Genomic DNA, 7,591 nt, shown 5'->3' with positions numbered 1-7,591 from the left:
AAATTATTAAAAAAAATATATATATTTTTTAATTTTTTTATTTAATGTAATTTACATCTTTACATAATAAAAAATGCTATAAGTAAATATGTGAAATGTTTCATTTACACTTGAAAATCTTGGGAAGGAACCATTGGTGGTACTTCAAGCATTCATTTAAATTAGAAGGTCCCGTGGCTATCTTCTTTTCAGACGTATCAGAAGATATAGACACAGCCTTCTGGCGTCACTCGCCTTCCATTATACTCCTAATCCAAGTGTCAAATAGCTGTACAAATGAATTTTTTTATATATAAAACTTACTCATCGACAATAGAAACTTCTGCAATAGTTTTCTAAAAATGGATATATTATTTTTTATAGAAAATTACTCAATAAATTATATTTTCCAATATTGTATTAGAATCATTTTTTTTTATTTTACTATTGATATAAATAATATTTCTATAGTAAAATATTATTTATTTCTGTTATAACCGTTGCAGTGTAATAGCTGAGAGCGAAACGATAACGGGCTCAATAGCGGAGACATATGCCACTATAATATAATATTACGGTGCTCCTTTCTATAACAATATAACGGTTTCTGTAATATATCGGTCATCAATGTGATTTACGGTTCCTCTAGCCTATCTATCATAACAGATTGATTTATCATAACCTCATCCGTTCTTTCAAAAATATTATTAACCATAAAAAAAGTAATAACGATAATATCTCTAGTTTAAGATTGTATATTTTAAAATTCCATTAATGGGATCTAAATGCATTATTTTAAATCTTGTCAATTAACTTAAGCAGGTATTTTTAATTTAACATCGCTCAAATAATCTAATTTATAAAAATGAATATTTGTTTATTGGTACTTTATCCGCTGCCATACCATGACGTGGCTTCTAGCTAAATGTTCAAGACTTTCCCAGGAACATTATTGGCAGGCCCTAGTTTTTTTTATTTATTTAAGTGTTTCGACCACACGGGCCATTTACACTTGATTTACAAATTCGATTACAATTGGCATGTTCATACAGTAGAAATACAAGTACAATTGAAATTACAAGATGAGAAATTTAAATACATACATGACATAAAATGACAGTTGAAATTACAAAGTGGGAAATTTACAGGCCCTAGTTTAATGGACTATAAAGAAGTTTATGACCTTTACCTTCGTAGGGATAGGAGTTTTCATGATATTTGCTAAAATAAATTGATTTATGATTGGAGAAGTTTGTCGGGGGGTGCGGTCAGCAAAGAACAACATAAATAAACAAAACCATATTTATTTATTTTATGCCGACGTTTCGACCTGAGTTTCAGGTCATCATCAGGGCTATAGAACAAAAGAGATAACAACAACATTTAGAGAAACATAAAATTGAAAAGGAATAGTATACAAACAAATTTAGAATTAAATGAATTAAATCATAAATGATAAAAATTGATAACTGATAATTGAATATTAGAGAAATATACAATTGAAAAGGAATACCATACAAATATTCAATTATCAGTTATCAATTTTTATCATTTATGATTTAATTCAATATTTTGTAAAATTCTAAATTTGTTTGTATACTATTCCTTTTCAATTGTATGTTTCTCTAAATGTTGTTGTTATCTCTTTTGTTGTATAGCCCTGATGAAGACCTGAAATTCAGGTCGAAACGTCGGCATAAAATAAATAAATATGGTTTTGTTTATTTATGTTGTTCTTTGCTGACCGCACCCCCCAACTAACTTCTCCAATCATTAATCTACGGTCAACTATCTACGCCTCATTATAAATTGATTTATAGTTGTTCGGACAATAAGTTTCATTTATGAAAAACTTCATTTCAGAAACCAGAGGATGTACAGATGTCTGCCAGCGTTCAAATCAAAGCTAGTTAAATTTACTATAAAATAGTTAATAGCGTTTATCTTTGTAGGAGTAGTAGTTTTTATGATATTTGACAAAATAAACTCACAAAATGTTAATTTCTAGTTGTTCCTATAAAATGATGATATTGTTTGAAAACATATATCTCTAGATCCATAAGACGCACATATGTCTGCCAACACTCAAAATAAAGGAAATTTAACTTACTATAAAGTAGTTTATAACACTTATAAGAGGTAGTAGTTTTTATAATATTCACATTTAAATATAAATTTGGCAAATGAAAATTTGTCTAAACAACTATAAATCAATTTATTTTAGCAAATATCATGTAAACTATTACTCCTATGGAGATAAACGCGATAAAGTATTTTATAGTACATTAAATTATATATAAATTGATTTCATAAAAATATCTGTATGTCTAATAGTCCTTGAGATATAGTTTTTCATATATCAAAACTTTTTTTCCAGAAAACTAGAAATCATCAATATTTTGGTAAATATTATAAAAACTTTTGAGTAGTTTTAAAACTAGAAATCATCAATATTTTGGTAAATATTATAAAAACTACTCAAAAGTGAGAAATTTGTAGCTATTATTTAGTTATGTGTTTAGCCTTCGTAATTTGTCAGTTTTTAGTATAATTAACTATTTATAATATATGTGGGTTTTTGAAATCAAAATTGTGTTTTAGTTTTATGCAGTAATAAGTGTTGTATTATTCGGTACTTGAAAAACGCTCTAAATTTCCCATTTACGACACAAATTCTTATACGCTATGATAATCAGACTTATTTGGACAAAACAGAATTGAGCTTTGTGGCTCCATTAAACTATTAGATTCCTCCAATATCCCATCCACATTATCCGAAATCCTCCCTAAAATGCTTGATGCTCCTTATTACGTCACAAATAACTTCATTCGTTGCAGATTTGGCTCGAAATAGATATACCTCCTTTCATTCATTCCAACCAATCCTAACACTATTCTCACCATGTATGCTGATGACACATGTGTGGTCGCTGTTAATATAAACCCATAATTGTATCCCAAACTGTCCAATCCCAAATCACAGCCCTCGAAGAATGGTGTCGTAATTGGAGGATTAAGATAAATTCCAACAAATCTCATCAAATCACCTTTACCCTCCGTCGTTAACCTAGCGACTGCCCCACAGTTTCATTTAATAATGTTACTCTTACCCTTGTCGAACAGATCCGCTACCTTGGACTACATTTGGACAAACGATTAACCTGCAATCCTCATACAAGACTGAAAAGACAGGAAACTGCACGTAGATTTTGACTATTACAGCATTTACTAGACAAACGGTCTAAACTTCCAACACATTACAAAAGACTGATCTACATGACTGTAATTAGGCTAATCTGGACATTCTAACCTTGCATCCTCTTCCATTCGTAACAATTCTCCAAGGCACCTGAAAAGAAGATGGCCACGAGACCAGCTAATGTAAAATGTCATTAGAGTGCTACCAATGGGTAGTTGCTTTACACGCCTGTAACACTCCATTTTAACTATGATCGTATTTACTAAATGTATTATGTAATATACAGTTGTAATTTTCGATAAAGTTATTAAAAAAAAAAATCCGAATCTAATAACTAACAAAAGTCAAAAGAACTCACAAGTGTGTGGATAATAACGTTTGTTGCTTTCTTTGTTTACCAAGCATTACTAAGTCTTGAATTTACAGCGAGTAACAAACATGTAGATCGAGAATAACAGTTATTGTAACAGTTAAAAATCGATTGCTAACTGTCTCACTATCGATAAGAGACCGTGTGACAGGCTGAGTGGCCTCAAAGTGATAAAAACCCTGCGGTTGGTGGGTACTATCAATTATTGTGGATGAGGCACCGCTAGCCTTGCCATAAGTTGCCCTACTCAATGCCACTTCGTTGCCAGTTCTAGCATATAACAATTTTGAATATAATGAATACTACAGCAATTGTCCATCATAGCATAAAACGTTTTTTAAAAATTTATTTATTGAATTTACAACTATATAAAAAAAAAATACAATAAGTAAATTGAATGTTAAAGAACACACATTAATCTTGGGAAGGAACTATCCAATGGTACTTCAAATATTGCTAAAAAATAAGAAGATCTCGTGATCATGTTCTTATCAGACCTCTCGGATGATTATAAGAGATTGTTAAAGAATAAGAACTAATGGGTTTGGGTGAGTAAGGATTCTGAAATGAAAGACAGGTATATCTATTTCGAGCCAAATCTGCAACGAATGAAGTTATTTGTGACGTAATAAGGAGCATCAAGGATTTTAGGGAGGATTTCGGATAATGTGGATGGGATATTGGAGGAATTTAATAGTTTAATGGAGCCCCAAAGCTCATTTCTGTTTGTCTAAATAAGTCTGATTATCATAGCGAATAAGAATTTTTGTCGTAAATGGGAAATTTAGAGCGTTTTTCAAGTACCGAATAATACAACACTTATTACTGCATAAAACTAAAACACAATTTTGATTTCAAAAACCCACATATATTATAAATAGTTAATTATACTAAAAACTGACAAATTACGAAGGCTAAACACATAACTAAATAATAGCTACAAATTTCTCACTTTTGAGTAGTTTTTATAATATTTACCAAAATATTGATGATTTCTAGTTTTAAAACTACTCAAAAGTTTTTATAATATTTACCAAAATATTGATGATTTCTAGTTTTCTGGAAAAAAGTTTTGATATATAGAAAATAAAATATAAACAGAATGACATAAAGTGAATAATTTTACAGAATGGAATTAATAAAATGAAGTGATAAGAGAAGTGGGAAATAAAATGTATACCTAGGTAATTGAAGAAGTAGATAAAATAAAGTTATTTTAATAATTATGTTATTTTAATTAATTATGTTAATTATTTATTATTTTAATAAATTATTAATTTATTATTTAATTATGTTATTTTGCCTACTTATTCAATTACCTATGCCATCACTTCATTTTATTAATTCCATTTTGTAAAATTATTCACTTTATGTCATTCTGTTTATATTTTCTATATTCATTGGTTATCTTGTCCTGTTCTTAGCCCTTATGAAGGCTAGAAACTCTAGCCGAAACGTTGGCACGATTAACTAAGTTACATCAACTTATTTGTGTTTTATTTTGACCGCACCCCCAACCATCTTCTCCTCGTATATTTATCTCAGGGTTGGGATATATATCTCTTATATATTACACAGAAATTTTTCAGAAATCAAATTTAACATGATTTAATGTTCTATAAATTAGTTTAAAGCGTTTATCTTCGTAGAGATAGTAGTTCTTATAATATTTGCATTTAAATATGAATTTCGCAAATGAAATTTTGGTCAAACAACTATATATTAATTTATTTTATCAAGTATCTTGAAAAACCACTACTCCTACGAAAATAAATGTCAAAAACAACTTCATAGCTCATTAAACTAGCTTTAATTTGAATGCTTATAGACATCTGTACACCCTATGGTTCTAGAGATTTTCGACAATAAATTCATTTACTACTGATTTTTATGTAAATGTTCTACAAAATGTTTCTTTAAAAAAAACCTATATCTCGGGAACTATTTAATGTAAATAGGACTATTAGGGCTGGTATTTTAGCAAATTTACTTTTTTTTTAATTATGCTCTCCTAGGTTTTCAAGTGTTCTTGGCAATTGTAAAGTATTTTATATTCATCCTACCTATACTTGGTAGACTCATCAATTTTGACTATTAATTATACATAGTTTTCATTAAAGTAATCTTAAATTGGTGTGAAATAGTGGGCTCTTGTACTATGATAATGGGACGTTTACCCTGAAATATTTTATGGATATATTAAAAAAAGTTATTTTATATTAAAATGTTAGAATTTTCCATCTCACCTCCTTACATAACATCTTTCTGTACTGTTATATTGTTGGAAGGGGAAGGGACAGTGCCCTAACAGTGTGTTGTATTTGTACATAATCACAATCCAAAGTACACTCACACAGACAGACAGCTCGTGACGAAGAGACGAGAGGACACAGTTATCCCATTGTAGTGTACTGACACACTCCATGATCCCTACGGATTGTCAACTTGCCCATCTCTGTCTCTATATAGGAGGAGGTTTAGTTACAGTTGTCAGTCCGGGACCGAAATATAATTCCTTTTGTATGATATGTCTTATTTTCGCAATTTTTTTTTATAATTTATTTATTGTTATTTACAACTGTATACATGACATGATACAAACAGGTGGAGAATCTACCCATTGATAGAACTCCAAAAACACTTCTAAAGGAGAAGATCTCGAGGCTATCTTCTTTTCAGACGCCTAGGAGGATTATTAGGTAATGAAGGAGAAGCTAGGTTAGAAACGAGTTGGTTTGGGTGGTTGGGAAGGATTGGTATCTGGTTCTGACCAAATCGGCAACATAGGGGACATTGAGGTCCTGATGGATGACTTGTTTTGTGACAAACTAAGGAGCATTAAGGATTGGATTCGGGGAGGAATTAGATGGTTTAGTGGAGCCCCATAGCTCAACTCCGTATGTCCAGATAGGCCTTATAATAGTCATGTAGATCAGTCTTTTGTAATGGATTGGCAAGTTTGGACCGTTTGTCTTGTAAATGTTGTAATAGTCGGAATCGACGAGCAGTTTCCTGTCTTTTCAGTCTTGTATGAGGATTCCATGTCAGTCGTTTGTCCAGATTTAGTCCTAAGTAACGGATCTGCTCAGCAGAAATAAGTGGGGTATTATTAATAATAATGTGATTCGGTGGAATTTATTTTTTCACAATCTTAATAAAATGTTAGTCAAATCGCTGCTCCAAAAGACTCATGTGGAACTTAACATATTTTGCTGTCCTAGAAAATGTTGTAACAGGAAAGTTCTGTAATATACTGTCGTATTAATGTGGTGTCTTCTAGTAGATTAGAATATACATTCATTTGTTTAAGACAAAGGCTTGTACAAATTTCATTACATTGAAGATTAAGCCTGGTGCTCCATTATAAAAACAACAAACAAAAGATAAAACAGATTGGATAATACAAAACTATAATAAACTTGATAATAATCAGAATTATTTTAAACCAACCAAAAACATAATATAATTACAAATATTAATTGGGCCTTGAAAATTACTTACACGTCATACATAGAGTCTGTTCAATTTAACTTGACTATCAATAGGGGTATTCATGATGTTGTGTTAAATGTTAAATGTTTTACCATGTTAAATGTTATAACTATAAGATTGTGAGCAGCCCTATTTGAAGTCATGTTAAACGTTAAATGCATAAGAGCCCCTAGCGGATTTTCTCAGCAACTTGTTGTATAAGCCTTTATGTTTATAACCTTCCTTCCAGACCCTCATGTTATTGTTTACTTCGAATTTGATTTAAGTAATTAATTACAACATGCCTAGAGTGAGTGAAAAGTGGAATTTGTGTGAAAGCTTAGCTTATGAAATGAAATGAAAAAATAACTTTATTCTGGGACATATGTCCCCTAAGAATAATTACATGGTTCATATAGTGAGATTTTTATCTGGCGAGCGTTTACAAATTTTCAGATAGTAGAATGAAATTACATTGTTTTTTTTTCTCAAATGTATCATTAAAATTATCCATTCTGGTTTAATAACAGGGATATGAATACCACAAACACACGAAAGAACTGAGCTGTCAC

Source organism: Halyomorpha halys, unplaced genomic scaffold (genome assembly GCF_000696795.3).
Source record: "Halyomorpha halys isolate HHAL.00 unplaced genomic scaffold, Hhal_1.1 Scaffold289.1, whole genome shotgun sequence".
NCBI classification, from domain to species: Eukaryota; Metazoa; Arthropoda; class Insecta; order Hemiptera; family Pentatomidae; genus Halyomorpha; species Halyomorpha halys.
This window is presented reverse-complemented; position numbering follows the sequence as displayed.